The sequence below is a fragment of the Paralichthys olivaceus genome, chromosome 21, assembly GCF_024713975.1.
Source record: "Paralichthys olivaceus isolate ysfri-2021 chromosome 21, ASM2471397v2, whole genome shotgun sequence".
Lineage (NCBI taxonomy): Eukaryota > Metazoa > Chordata > Actinopteri > Pleuronectiformes > Paralichthyidae > Paralichthys > Paralichthys olivaceus.
In genome coordinates, this window is record NC_091113.1 from 19467517 (window position 1) to 19483818 (window position 16302).

General features: G+C 37.0%; 1 long non-coding RNA gene across 1 annotated transcript; it reads right to left on the minus strand.

Moving 5' to 3' along the window:
• Positions 1 to 11312: 11312 nt before the first annotated feature.
• LOC138406135 (uncharacterized) lies at positions 11313 to 13778 on the minus strand. Its single transcript, XR_011239763.1, has 2 exons — positions 13660 to 13778; positions 11313 to 11710 (listed from the first exon to the last, which is right to left on the minus strand). It is a non-coding gene; the product is annotated as an uncharacterized lncRNA (long non-coding RNA).
• Positions 13779 to 16302: the final 2524 nt, after the last annotated feature.

A 16302-nucleotide genomic window follows, 5' to 3' on the forward strand; every position in this document is an offset into this window, starting at 1 on the left:
TATTCCTGGTATTGCTCACCTCTCTCTTCCCCTTTCTTTCCCCTTCCTTCCCTTTCTCTTTTCTCCCACCTCTTTTCCACCTACTTCTTTACTCTTCCCCATTTTTTTCTCTGCTCAACCCAAAAGGATGAGGCAGATGGCCGCCCACATTGAGTCTGGTTCTGCTATTGGTTACATTCTGTTAAAGGGGAGTTTTTCACTCCACATTTGTCAACGTGCTTGCTCATTGTGGGAACTGTTGGGTTTCTCCATAATTTTGTATGGTCCTGACCTTGAAATAATGTAAATAATGGTTTTGCGCTATACAAATAATACTGAATTGGATTGCAATCCTTTGTATTTCATTCAAAACATAGAAATAAAAAATACAAACACTGTACTTCTCATAATGAAAATATGAATATAAATGATGATGGAGTTCCCCAAGCAGTCTTCAGGCCTATATCAGCATCACTAGGGGATGGTTCAGGGCTCACCTGAGCAAGCAGTCTTTCTATAAATGTAGAGACTGTGTCTGCCTCCTGAACCCAAAGACAAAATATTTTTTTACGTCATGGTAACTTGGTCACCCAAAGCGCTTTACACTACAGGTTGCCATTCACACATTCACACACACATTCATACATACAGTGCATCTAATAGCAGCACTTTTTGTTGTTCTATTTTCAAGGGAAGGACTTGTTCCCTTGACTGAAGTACAATAGTAATTCTGGAGAAAATCCACAGGAGGTCAGTATCATCATTGACTCAGCACCAAAGCTGCCATTAAACTCCTACACTGGCTTCACTTCACTTTGTATACACCATCCTGTACATCCTAAATAAACCTTAGTTCACAATGACATCTACAACTTCACAGAATAACATTCACTGTCTAAAACATACAACTATAGCTGTGATGTTCTTCACAGCCGGTGTATACATTGTCAATATCCATCCATCATCTGCACTGTTCAGTTTTCCAGCAACATGTGAAAGTGCAGGCAGAGACAGTAATGGTGAGGGGAAATTGTAATTCAGTAATCTCTATCCTTGTCTGAGCACACTGTAAGGGAATGTAGTCAAATTCTTCATGTGAGTATAAAATAATCTGTCTGTAGGTCATACAGATGATTTTGTGACAGCAAGACTTGATTTTCCTTAAGGTTTAAAACAAGTTAATGTTATGACTGAAAGAACACACTGATGTTGTAGAAATACATCTTTTCTTACACAGAGATAAGAAAAATTCACATTAATTAATCTCTGCATGTCTCGTACAGTGAAGAAATTAGGGGCTATTTTTTAGCCCAGGTAAGGACAAAGACCAAAAGCCTGGGGAAAGCAGATACAGCTTGACCTTTAAATCAGAATGATGAAATATGTGATTACAGTGACTTGTGGTATGGTATTCAGCATGGTTTGACTTCTTCTGTAACTGCTGATCTTCTGTTCTGTAGACAGAGTGTTAAAGAGAGAGGTCAGAGGAGAATGGTCTTACTGGTTGGAGAAGACAAAAAGGCTGCAGTAACTCAGATAACTACTCTTTACAACTGTGGTGAGCAGAGAAGCATTTCAGGATGAACAACACATCCAGCCTTGAGGTGGATGGTCTATACATCAGGTTCCACTCTGTGAGCCAAGAACAGACGTGAGGCTGCAGTGGACAAAGACTGTCCAACACTGTACAGTTGTAGACTGGATTGAGAGCTGCTGAGGCTGCAGATGTTCTGAATCTGGAGTTAACTGTAAAAATCCATAGAGCCATCCTGCCTTCTTTCAACAGTCCAGGGATGTCCCAGTCTATCTGTCTATTATTTATTGTTATTATTATTATTATTATGTATCTATTATTTCTTTATACATCATGATATAGCTATAGTTAGAGCTGGTCCAGGCTTGTCTTAAATCTGCTCTCAGTTGTGCTGCTAATTTTTGTCATGTGTCCCTCGAGGTTTACAATGTCGAGGGACACATGACACATGAAGCTTCTATTTCCTCTTCTCCCTCCTCATCACATCAAATAACTTAATGTCTCATGTTACTGACTTGACTTCTTTCCCGGAGTCCCTGTGCCTTATCGTTCGCAGATCCAGGGCTGCGACTGCGGCCTCGTCGTGGATTATGATGGTGGATCGCGAATCAGAGATCGTGATCATAATGGTGGATCCTGCATCGTGCTGGCATCTGATCGTAGTGGTGGACCATGATTAAGGTGGCTGCTGATGGTGGTGGATCATGATGATGGATTATAATGGTGTATCCTAATCGTGGTGGCAGCTGATCGTGGACTATGATTACAAAAAGACTGCTTGATATACAATATGTCTACTCAGATACGCTACCATTACTGACAATAATTCCTCAATTCATTTACCTTCCATCATGCTACAAACTGTTTATTCTAACCAATGCTGTAAATACTCTTATTTTTCTGATGTTCTCCATTACACGTGGCATCTATTGCACTTCTGTCCATCTTGGGAGAGGGATTCATCACATGTGGCTCTTTCTGAGTTCTATTTCCTCTGTTAAAAAGGTTTTTTTGGTAGTTTTCCCTTACTCTTGTTGAGGGTTAAGGACAGAGGATGTCACACCTTGTTAAAGCCCTATGAGACAAGTTGAATTTGTGATTCGTGAATATGGGCTATACAAATACAATTTGATTGATTTATTGATATATATTTTATCTTCAACCTTAGATTTAAGTTTATTGCTCATTTCCATTGTCCTGGTTCTGAAGTTAGAAAATCCTACTTTTGGCAATTATCTGGGTGCAGCTCTATAGTGGGACGACCCATTTGCAGCCACTTGCTAGTTGAGTGTATTCAATTCAATTCAATTCAATTTTATTTGTATAGCACCAAATCATACATTATTTCAAGGCACTTTATATAAAAGGTCAGGACCTTAAAATTGTATTAAATATAGAGAAACCCAACAGTTCCCTCAATAAGCAGCACTTTGGAGACTGTGGAGAGGAAAAACTCCCTCATTAACAGGGAGAAACCTCTAGAAGAACCAGGCTCAATGTGGGCGGTCATCTGCCTCGACAAGTTGGGGTGAGCAGAGAAAAATGGGGAGGAGAGGGTAGATGGGTGGAAAAGAGGGGAGAGAAGAGAGAGAGATAGTGAGGAGGGGGAGAGAGAGGCGAGAGAGACCAGGAACATTCGAGCAACATCAGGTATCAGATCTGACTACTTATAATGAAAACAATAACAGTGTAAAGAAGTTATTGATTAATAATGATAGCAGCAACAATTCATATAATAATTAATTACCGAAGTATTATTGTTAATAAAATAATAATAATAGTTTTTCTCCTGCAGTTCTGGAGTCAGAGATATCTGCAATAAGAGAAAGAGAGAGAGGGACTATGGAAGAAAAATGAAACATAGTAATTGATATGTATTAAAATAAATAAATGAATGTGGGGGGGCAGAGAGACAGAGAGAAGGGGAGAAGTGCTCAGTGCATGATGGGAGTTCCCCCAGCAGTCTCCCCTATAGGAGCATAACTAAGGGATGGTTCAGGACTCACCTGATCCAGCCCTTGCTATAGGCTTTATCAAAAAGGAATGTTTTTAAACCTTAAATGCAGATGTATATCTGCAAGTAGCTGAAAAGAAAAGGATTTAAAAAGCATGTTACAATTTTACAGTGCCTCCAATAATGGTCAACAAAAATAATTAGTAGTTATAGAGCTAGAAGTTAGTTATGCTCCTTCATGAACGATTTGGGTTTTGACTTCACTCAACAACCGGGAACCGGGAACCGGGAAACATGAGCACATGACAATTCCATTCATTTGAATCTTCTTAAAGGTTTCCTGTGCAGATTAATTTTCTGATAAATTTTCTGTTGACATTGATTAATTTACGATTTGTTTAAACAAACTCTTGAGAGCACAAAAATATGCAACAAGGAAGCACGATATAACAGCAGTGTTCAAACCTGAACCTCTCACAGAAATGGTAAGAGAGTTATGTGTGTGTACATGTGTGTGAGGCCCGTTGTTCTCTGAGCCACAACAAACTTTAAATACCATCGGAGCATTCAGCTGGAAACGAACTCTGGCTACTCACACGAGCCACTCACACGAACTACTGCACTCACATCTTTGTGAATAGCTACAGCCTCTGTCCACATTTGAAAAGCTGATACATATAGATACATTGATACACCCTGTAGTAATTTTACATTTGCTAAAAGAAATATAAACAAGGCATTTTCTTAAATAAATTATCACATTATATTAATTGGGTGATGACAAACCCATCACTGCATTTTCCCCAATTTTGGCTGACTTTTACGACTATATGGTTTTCTGTGATAGTAAAAGAATAGATGTGTTAAATAACCAAAAAGAAGTAGAACACAAGATCTTTGGTAGATCCTCATATCCAATCATATTCTACTTTAGTGCAGTATATTTCTAACAAATGTTTGATTAATCAAATTATGTAGAGAGAAATGATGCAGATTGAACCTGAGGCTTCTGGGGCTTATGTCTTATATATATAGAGAGAAATATAACAGCCCAGCTGCAGTTTGTACAGTGTCAGGGGGTTCCACATGAATCCCCATTAAAAGTCCATAACAATAGCTCCAGATAATTCCTCTGATGTAGATTTTATTTTTCATTTGCCCTCCCCATACCTCAATTAATTGCTTTGCATTATACAGTATATGTCCTGTTGCCTTTGAAAAGCCATCAAGTAAACAGCATCCAGCAGACTACACAGCCTCATTAGATTTTGTCCAGACACAGAGCGCCCATAAAAACAGATCTCTTAAGTATATAAATATAACATATTTAGCATATCAACTCAAAGGTACCGTGTGTAGAATTTTGTGATATCTAGTGTTTAAATTTCATGTTGCAGCTCACCTCACCCTCTCCTTCCAAACATGAAAAAGAAATCCGTTGTAGCCTTTGTTGTCATAAAAACTCAAAAGGTGTTTAGTTTGTCCAGTCTGGACTAATGTAAAAAACATGGTGGACTCCTTAGAGAGGACCCCCCTACATGTAAATATAAAGTATTTAAATATAAAGGGCCTTTTCTGGGGTAAAGAAAACTAGTGAAAACATCATGAGGATTGTACTTCCTTAAATTTCTGCCAGTAGTTCCCTTTAACCTAAATCTTACACACTGCACTTTTAAATAATGATAATAAAGTATCAAAACTCAATTTTAAGAGACCCTTCTACAAGAATTTATATTGTAATAGAACGATTAATAGAAAGATAAAAAAAACAAACATAAAAAGATCCAAAAAGCTTGGCTCCACTGTCATAAACTAGTTTATATAGGCAACCTTTAGAGGCAGGCGGTAAAAGGAGATGAGTGTGGGAGACAAAGTAAGTAAGAATGGTAAGAATGGAGAAGCTGACTTTCTCAGCTAGACTAAAATCAGAAACTTTTAAAAACTACTTGGAAAACTGGATTGATTTTGTGTCTCCATTGAGAGCAGACTTTGTGCAATAAGGACAGTGTGTATTGCAGAGTGTTGATCCCCTTGGTTCAGGCTACAAACTTGTTTATTGTTCATTTATTTATTTGATATGTTTACCCCAATCAGGAGACAAGGAACAATGCAGGAGAGGTGTGAAAATAAGGACAAGAGTGAAAAAGCGGTTCATTTTACTTCACATTTACTCTACTGTAACTTTACTTGAGAATTCATGTCCAATTATGTCTCTGCTCTGCGTTGGAAGTATAGGAATGTTTTATGCTGTTGTAAAATTATACACATTATGTAAAATATTGATGGAATATTGATATGTGGAATCAATAAAAAAGATAATTGAAAAAAAAAAAAAAAGCTCTGGGTGTTGCAGGTCAAAAGATCAAATTTGGGGCCTTTTGGGTTCAAATGTCTGGTTAGGGTAACTACACATGCTCTTACTGCTGCTGGTGTTAGAATAACTTTTTGAACATAAAAACACAAGAATAAACAAAAATACTGTTCTCTAAGTGCTGCAACTGACAGTAAACATTACAACCATAACATGAATATGCTCTAGTATTAGAATATGAGAAATTTAATGTTACTCTGCTACTTCAGCTAACTTGCGGGAGGATGAGGTCGTATTTAAAGAGACCACTTTGGTGAGAGAATGGGCTGTGATTGGTGGGTGACTGACGATCACCCATAAACCTATCGGTAGCTGAGCACATGACTCTGTGTCCTGCATGAACTAACACAATGCTTCATTAGTCACAATTCAAGTTCAGGATTTCTACGATGACATTCTCACTTTAAACTTAATTTAAAGTATCTTGAATTGAGGCAAATTAAAGCTGACCTTGAATTATGATCAGTCAGAATCAAATTGTCATATCACAAATCATAAACTGGATTTATTTTCATAATTAATTATGGATAAAATGTATGTTGCAGAAATCTGAAATGGATATCTATATAATTGAGCATTGTACAAGTTACATTGTACAAGTACATGTTCTACTGAATAAGGGATCAGCCACTTGCTATCTGTAAACCCCCAACCCCCAAGTGAATCTCCTTATATTATGCTAGGTGTTGTTTGGGCAAAGAAAAATTAAAAGAAAAAAAGTCTAATTTTTGCATTTTAGCAGGTGCTCTTAATAAAAAGGTTCCCTTTTTAGCACCATGCATCTTATCCACTGAAATATCCACACTTACATCACTGATATAAACATATCAGTCAGGTTTGCCTATCTCAGCTGTGGAGAAGGGAGGGAGACTGTCACCTGTGCATGTACACCACTGTATCTCTCATGGAAGTTACCATTTTAATTATGTTAGAGGCCAAAAAAATTGTGAGCATTGACAGCCATTTTTAGATATGATAGGTAAAGTGAGCAGTATGGGCTACAGAGTTTACCCATACTCTGCTGCTGCCATCTTCCTCATCCTGCTACTGATTGGCATAATCATTGCCATTGCAGTGGTCTGTTGCAAGTGGAGGAAGAAAGCTCTGAGAAAGGACAAAGAAGGAGTGCCACTCCGGGATGTTTAGTGTGTGTGTGTTTCAGCACATGCACACACATGCACACATATTATTGTGGGAACAAGCGGTACAGCTGAACTGGACTGAGGCCTGCAACGAAAGTAGTAGTTCAAAGTTCCACTGTCAAACACTGGAATCCACCCTTCCTTTAGTTTCTGTGAAACTGAATATGTTGAACATATTTTATTCTTACTTCATCTACTACTATCATTTCATGCTGCAAAAAATAAAAGATGGAAACACTGATAGTCATCTTACTGAAGCGGTTATATTTCATTCATTTTCTTTTGTATTTGCTTAGTGGTATTTGATAATTGTAGATAAAGACTACCATTTCATTTTATTTATTTCATTTTATAGAGACCTTTCTAACTTCACATTTATTTTTTTAGTCTGGTGAAAGCAACACTTTATGGGAAATCAAGACTTTGTGTATATTATTTTGTATCTGATGCGTAACTTATTGTGTTTAATTGAAATTAACACATTTGTATATGATGCTTTTGTTATACGTCTGTTTTTTGCAGATAATTTTGTATTTGGTGAAAATATTTAACATTTGATAAATATTGTTATAAACAGAACCATTTATTATTTCAGTTCTGTTAAATGGAAAATAGCAAATATTACAATTTGTGTCTGTGCCTTATTAGAGATGGAATTGGAGATGTCAGGATTGCAAAAATGCTTGGACTGAATGTGCAGAACCCAGAACCCCAACACACTGAATAAACAATAGTACTTGTTAATTAACCCTAAGTGATGTCCAGGGGGCTTACATCCATCTATAGTTTTAAGAACTTCACTGTAAAAGGAGTTCTGTGCATCTTCATCAAAGGGTGACAAAAAAATCTAAAAAGTGAAACCTGATCCATTTTATGTCTATTAAATCTTGACAAAAGGCATTCATATTTTTACACTCTTACTTTAATAATTCTAGATTCTATAATTCTGTATGGGTTTGAAAAAAATCCACTCTAGCAGATACTTATATGTTATGTAATCTACTTTAGTAGCCTCCCTCATAAATTTAGTTTGTTTTTTGTCTTCTGGCCTTGAGAGACGAGTAATCTCACCAGTTACAGTTAAAGCTGTAAAGTTACCCAGAATAACTTCATTATTTTCATTTAGTCAATCCAAAGAGTAAAGTGGACAGAATGCATTTTGTTGATTCTACAAATTTTAGCAGGGAGATAACACAATTTCTATGCCAAGATAGAAACAACAATAAGGTTTCACAACTAATATTCAGCAATGAGATGGTCATGATCACCCATGGGCATCATGTAAGAAAACCAAAATACAAATACAAAGTAGAAAAGATAAACCATAGTCTTTTACAAATTTGGGTAAATAACCAAGAATTAAGAATAGCCTTGTCCATGCCTACAATATGAAGAGCCACAGTGAAGGTAGAGGTAATGAGGTAGGATAGTAATCAAAGGAAATATCGTGTTTCAGGGCCATTCTGCACCCATCAATTAAACCTCAAATGAAACCATTTGTTACATTCACAGACTGACATTTCTACAGATAATTACATCTTGATGCCATACAATATAATATGGTTTACAGCAAACAAAAGAGAAGTACTTAAATGTCTCAGAGAAACATTGTCTGAACCATAGACTGTATATAAAGAGGTCTGAACCCAGTTATCTTGCATGGCTTAAGCCTGGCCCCCAGCTTTACTGTGGGGAACCTTGGAGTTGCATGAAAACAAGCCTCTGGGACAGCCTTCTTCCACCTACAAAATATGAAAATGAGAAAGATCTCGTCTCAAAGAATGCTGAAAAAGTAGTCCATGCATTTGTTAGCTGTCGACCGCTTGGGGAATTCTGTGAAAGAATAAAAATGTTGTGGCTTGTTCAGATGTGTTTTACTCACTGCAGAGTGGGGAGAGACATCACACAAGGCGGTACAATTCTTTCTAATGGTCAACATTCAGAGTTTAGGTTTTGAATCATCACTTAAATGGATAGTTCAACGCAAAAAGAAAATTCACTCATTATCTACTCATCTCTTTGCCGATGGAGGGGTCTCTGTGAAAACAAATGTGAATACAACTCCAGGAAGTCCTGGACAGGCTAATTTATTATACAATTATGCTCCAATTATTCACTAAGTCATGTGATAAACACCTTCAGCACCCCTGCTGATGTGGCATATCTGTATGCATTGGGGGTTCAAGTAAATTGAATTCACACTGTGATGTGAGAGCTTGTGAATGGATTGTATTTATATAGCACCTTTCTAGTCTTGATGATCACTCAAAGCACTTTACAATACAGTTTGCAATTCACCCATTCACACGCATATTCATACAGTTTTTTTTTCAATGAAGGGCAATTTGGGGTTCAGCATCTTGCCTAGGTATACTTGCTTGTGTGTCTTGTATTGCAAGATCCTGCTTTGGCTGGAGCTGGGGGCCATCAGTGAAGTAGAGGTAGCTGGCCACTGCCTCATATAATAATAGCCATGCTCATCCTGCCATTCAGATGAGTTTTGATTTCTGTAGCATTAATTTGATCTTGTTTTGGTCTGGAATTCAGTTCCTGTCAGCCTTATCAGTTGAATTTCTTTTTTTTTGAAAATTACTTTTTGTTAGAAAAATCTGATCCATCATGTGTCTTCCCTTATTTAGTGCCAGATGACTCTGATGCGCCAAACCAAGTTCTAAATTGCCTGTGAAAATAAAACAGAAAATCTTGTAATGTTCAAGGACAAAAGATTATCGGCAAAGTTGGAGCTGCAAAACAAATCAAAAATAAAGAACCTGGGTGTTACTCAGGACTAGATTTTAATCCACACATAAACAATGTCACAAAGATTGCCTTTTATCATTTAAGAAACATTGCAAGAGTAAGACTGTACCTCACTTTGGAAACTGCCAAAAAGTTGATTCATGCTTTTATACTTTCTCGCCTGGACTACTGTAATGCACTATATTCAGGATTACCGAAAAAATCCATCGATCGCCTACAGCTTTTGCAAAATTCAGCAGCCATGGTTTTAATGAGAAATAGGAAAAGATTCCATATTACTCTTATTTTAGTGTCTTTACACTGGCTTCTAGCATCACTGAGGATTGATTTTAAAATTATTTTACTTGTTTTTAATTCTCTTAATGGTACAGCACCGTCATACATCTCTGACTGTTTATCGGAATATGTTACGAATCATTCCCTCAGGTCGTCTACAGCGGGCTTGCTCAATGTCCCCAAAACAAACAATAAAAGGTTTGGGGAAGCAGCTTTCTCTTGCTATGCTTTCCTATGCTATGCTATCCAAAGGTTTGGAACAAACTCCCACCACACATCAGACATGCTTCTTCTGTTGATAGTTTTAAGAAACAAATCAAGACCTGTTGCTATGATAATACATTTTAGCTGCATTTTATGTATAAATACATGTATTATTATTATTGTTATGGTCTCAGCCAGCCAGGCCATAACAACATGTAATCAGGAAAGCTGTCTCAAAAGCCATCCTCCTGGGAAAGTAGATACAGTAAACACAAAGATCGATGTCATGAAGAAAAGCAGGAACTTGAAAGGTGCATAAAAATATCAAAAGAAATAGAGAAAACAACAACAATTTTCTTCTACAACTCCCAACATGCACTGAACTGTGCCTGTGGCCCCATATTTTTATCATATTACTTCATGTAACTAAAGTCCATTGTTTGTGCTTCCATCTCTCTATCTCTCTCCCTCTCTCTCCAAATTTCACTACTAATACTACCACCATATTATGATTATGATGATGATGATAAACTGTTATTATTAATAATATAATTGCATCTCAATGTATCACTATTCATTATATTTATATTTTTATGACAACAACAGTCTCTCTCTGTCTCTCTCTCTCTCTTCTCTCCCCTCTTATCCACTCATCTCTCCTCTCCTCCATTATTCTCCTCAAGTCAAGGCAGATGGGCGCCCACACTGATTCCAGAAACTTGTTGTAGTCACTCACTCATAGTAAACTCACTTGAATACTATAATAATAATAATAATAATAATATTGTGATACTACTACTACTACTAGTAATACACTTTATTCATATAGCACTTTAAAAAACGGAAGTGCTTTGACTGAAAAGCAAGCAAAGTAAATAAAAACTTGAACAAATAAAAGCAGTAATATGACAATCAAATATTAATTTGGTCCAATTTTTAGTGAAAATGGCAGAGCAGATGTTTTGGTTGCAAACCTAACAATGCTCTACTTGGCTCTACTATTTCTCTACTACTTACTTGTATGCAAGTAGAGCTATAATTCATCCTGCACATTGAGGCCTCCATCATGAAATACAATGCACAACAAAAGACATAAAACAGTTTATATTTTGTTACATGTGTAAAACATTACATACAGTACAAAATACTTTGAATATACACTTAATATATACACATTTCACTTAATAGTAACATGCCATCGCCCAAAGATATCAGTAATCATATCTTCAGTTTTAGAGCATTCCATTACTTCTGACTATACGTGTTGGCAGCTCTGTGCGGTAAACACATTTCCCATTAGTCTGCATGAAGGTGACTGTCATCTTATGCTCAGTGACCTGGAAGTAAGCCACGCCTCCTATTGTGTGATTGACAGGACTGGAGTAGAGCTGCCAGGACTGAGGAACACTGTCCTTGTGAGTGGTGTCAGGATCGCTGACCACCCCACTCCCACTGACTACATATGAGCTCCCATCATCCTCTCTGATGAACTGTTAAAAATACAGAGACAGACAGCATTAAAGGCATCAATGTTGTGCTCAATTAGACCAAGATACAGCGACAAAATTCATTAAAGGTTCAGTGTGTAAGATTTAGGTGAAAGGGAGCAGAAACTGAATACAAAGTAATCCTAGTGATGTTTTCACTAGTGTGTTTTATCTAAATTGTACGATTGTTGTTTTCTTAGAATGAGCCATTTATATTTAAATACTTTATATTTACATGGGGAGCAGGTCCTCTCTACAGAGGCCACCATGTTTTTACAGTAGTAAAAACTGGACAAACTAAATGCCTCGTGAGTTTTTATGACAAGTGAAGGCTGCCACAGGTACTCTTTCATCTTTGGAATTCAGGAAGACTTTCTCATAAACCGTTCCTGGCAGAGGCCGTCCACACAGAGCCCAGTTCTGCCGGAGGTTTCTTACACCTGGGAGTTTTTCCTCCCGGCTGTTGCTCATGCTTGCTCGGTGTGGAACAAGTTGGATTTTGTGTTTCTTCTTGGACTTGGACTTTTGTGCAGCACCCTTAGACAACTGCTTGTTGTGATACCTTGCTATATAAATTTGAAATTTGAAATATTCAATTACTCACAAATCTATCTCTCTATATATATTTCTTATTATTAATCAGCTGATTGTGGGCATTTTGAATGGCCATTCAGATATTGCCACAATCTCATCCAGCCAGTCGTGCGGTTGTGATCAAATTTGAAATCCTTTCTCCTCTCTCCGGCAGTCAGCTGTCATTAGTGATCCGCTGTAACTCCCCTTCAACCCAATCTCCTCCGGTTTAATCCAAAGCCATGGTCCAGTCCAGCAGAGTCATTCATAATTATTTCTCCATCAACCCCTCTGATGCCGATGACATCACATAGGGGTCAAAATGCCAAAAGACTTAATTGCATAGAAATAAAAAAAAAATTCAACTGTCAAGTTAAAGTCTCTCCTGATTGAACTGTTCTCATATCAACCACTTGTTTCCAATCTTATTTCATTGTAGGGCTTTATGCAGCACATTGATTCCCTCTTACACTGACACACACATATTGACAATCAACACATCTGTATGCTTAGACTGCAACACTCACGTTGCACAGTAGATTCCTCTTGCTCCAACGTGTTTTACAGACACACAGATCACTTCATAATGTTGAGGTAATTATAAAATTAAATATAAAACCATATCATACAAGTGGTAGATGAAGTTACCAGATATTCCATCACAGTGTATCATTCTATGTAATTGTTTCCATCTTTTCAATCCCCCCTCCCTTTCTGCTTCTGTTGTGCAGTGACTTTAGTTTTTTACGGTCATTTTATGCCATACAGACCTGCATAGTGAAGATAAGGTTTACAGTGTACCATTCTTAATGTTGTCTTTACTCAGTAGCCATCACATTGTGCAATCATTTACTTCATTGAGATAAGTTGAAGCCAATTGTTGGACTGTAAGTTATACAACTGCAGGAAAAACAAATGCTCATCTTCCTGGAACAATATGTCAACATTGGCTCATATAAAATAAATAAGATTTCATCTTTATGACTAATTATATTGACCAGTAATATCCGTTGAAACAAAGTATCATTTAACCCAATAACTATCTGGATGGTTTCTAATTTTTGGAAATGTATAAAACCTGTGATTGTGTAATGTGGGCACATGCCAGTCTTGGTGCCAGAAAATGATGCAAACTAGCTTTGAACTATCAACAAGTACAGTCTTTGTAGCACCCACTAGTGAATGCCACCTCCTGTACAGAGAGGGGCAATCTTGCACATACTCTTCTCAAACACAGTGTGATAAGTGGGATATGAAAAAGAATAAATAACTGTCAAAGAGACAGACAGACAAATAACAACACACTGAGATACACTTCCTTGATGTGTATCATTTACACATGATATTTTTTATGATTGAGCGTGCACTCACTTACATACCTGCAGATTGTGGTCATGGCCAGACAAGTACACAGTGACTCTGTATTTCTTCAGCAGGGGCCTCAGTCTGTTGACCAGACAGGATGTTGGTCCGTGATGGCCGATGGACCAGACAGTATAATGACCAGCCACCACAACATAGGCTGATATGACACATGTCATACATACTGGCACTTCAGTTAAAAGGCAACAACAGAACAAAATGTAACTGTATCACATCTTAGAGAACAACCACAGTTCTGTCTCATTTGCTTCTGTTTCTGTATGTTAATTGAGAGTGGCATGATGATGCAGAAATCGTTTGTATTTAGTGCCGTGCAAAAATATTATAATTAATAACATGCATAATACAATCATGCACATAGCAATGACTCCAAACATATAGCCTTATAAAGATTTATCAAGAACTATCTTCACAGATAAGAGAAACAAATAGCTCTTCACATCATCAAGTTATTTTTTGACAGCATGACGTAACAGAGGAATGTTTTTTGAGCAATGTTGCAGATCATCAAACACATTTTAATACAGTATAAGGTAAAGACAATGTGAGTACATCATTGGATTTATTGAAAGGAAAGAGTTAATCTAAATCCCCCATTGAAAGGTAATCCACCCCAAAACCTAAATACTGTTCTATTTGCAATAACTTTAAGTCTTTTACATCCCTGTGGAGGAATTTTTGAACCATTGCCATTGCAGGACTTTTTAAAATCCAGCACATAGGTTTTTGAGCATGAACTGTACATTCATGCTGTACTCTAAAGTCTTGCCACAGCATCATAACCGGGTTCAAGTTGAGAGCTAACATTTGGTGTTTGTCCTGATGCCTATGTAATTACGTGCTCAGGACATTATGTGTTGCTCTACAAATTGTTTGGAGTGTCCAGGCAGTTGTATTGGCAGTTTGCTACTGCATGGCGTGAGTTTGGTTGCTTTGCAGCTTGTTTTTTCGAATTTAACTGTTGCTTGTGGGTATCGTTGTGTTATTGCGAAGTTGTGCTCTCCCTGTTGTTAAAAAAAAATCCACTGTGTGTGTGTATGTGTGTGCAGAGGTGATAAAAGCACACACATTCTTTACTCAAGTAGAGGTACAGATACTTGTATTAAAAATAACTTGAGCTGAAGTTTAACCACTGTTTCGGATTCTTTAACCAAGTAAAAGTATAAAAGTACAGGTTCTGAAATGTACTTTGACTTCTTTAACTGAACTACTCTTACTTCAAATAAAGTAAAAAACAATTCACTTAAAAGGAGGGTTAAAGCAAAGATTTTTGAGCATGAAAAACTGTCCACAAGAAAATGAGTACAATGTATTGAATGAAGTATTTTCTTAAAAGGTCCAGTGTATAAGACTTAGGAGAAAGTGATCTATTGACAAGAATTGAATATAAAATAATCCACCAGTGGGCAATCGTCAAAATTGTACAGATTGAACAGAATGGGCCCTGCTAGATTTAAATACTTTATATTTACATCAGGAGCGCGTCCAAACTGGACAAACTAAAGCTTTTGAGTTTTTATGTCAGCTGAAGTTCACCACAGGTTCTACTACCCACCTCTGAGAGTGTTTATGTACATATGATATTCATTAACGATATTCACTGCCACTAGATGTCGCACTAGCAGCAGTATCTCAAACCATAGCAAATGTGGAGGTAATCCTGTAATTCTCCATTTACTTTAATTAAATCTCAATAGGTATATGTTTATATCAGTGATGTAAGTGTGGATATTTCAGTGGATAAGATGCATGGTGCTAAAAAGGGAACCTTTTTATTAAGAGCACCTGCTAAAATGCAAAAATTAGACTTTTTTTCTTTTAATTTTTTCTTTGCCCAAACAACACCTAGCATGATATAAGGAGATTCACTTGGGGGTTGGGGGTTTACAGATAGCAAGTGGCTGATCCCTTATTCAGTAGAACATGTACTTGTACAATGTAACTTGTACAATGCTCAATGATATAGATATCCATTTCAGATTTCTGCACAATTTGATTCTGACTGATCATAATTCAAGGTCAGCTTTAATTTGCCTTAATTCAAGATACTTTAAATGAGGTTTAAAGTGAGAATGTCATCGTAGAAATCCTGAACTTGAATTGTGACTAATGAAGCATTGTGTTAGTTCATGCAGGACACAGAGTCATGTGCTCAGCTACCGATAGGTTTATGGGTGCTCGTCAGTCACCCACCAATCACAGCCCATTCTCTCACCAAAGTGGTCTCTTTAAATACAACCTCATCCTCCCGCAAGTTAGCTGAAGTAGCAGAGTAACATTCAATTTCTCATATTCTAATACTAGAGCATATTCATGTTATGGTTGTAATGTTTACTTTCAGTTGCAGCACTTAGAGAACAGTATTTTTGTTTATTCTTGTGTTTTTATGTTCAAAAAGTTATTCTAACACCAGCAGCAGTAAGAGCATGTGTAGTTACCCTAACCAGACATTTGAACCCAAAAGGCTCCAAATTTGATCTTTTGACCTGCAACACCCAGAGCTTTTTTTTTTTTTTCAATTATCTTTTTTATTGATTACACATATCAATATTCCATCAATATTTTACATAATGTGTATAATTTTACAACAGTATAAAACATTCCTATACTTCCACCGCAGAGCAGAGACATAATTGGAC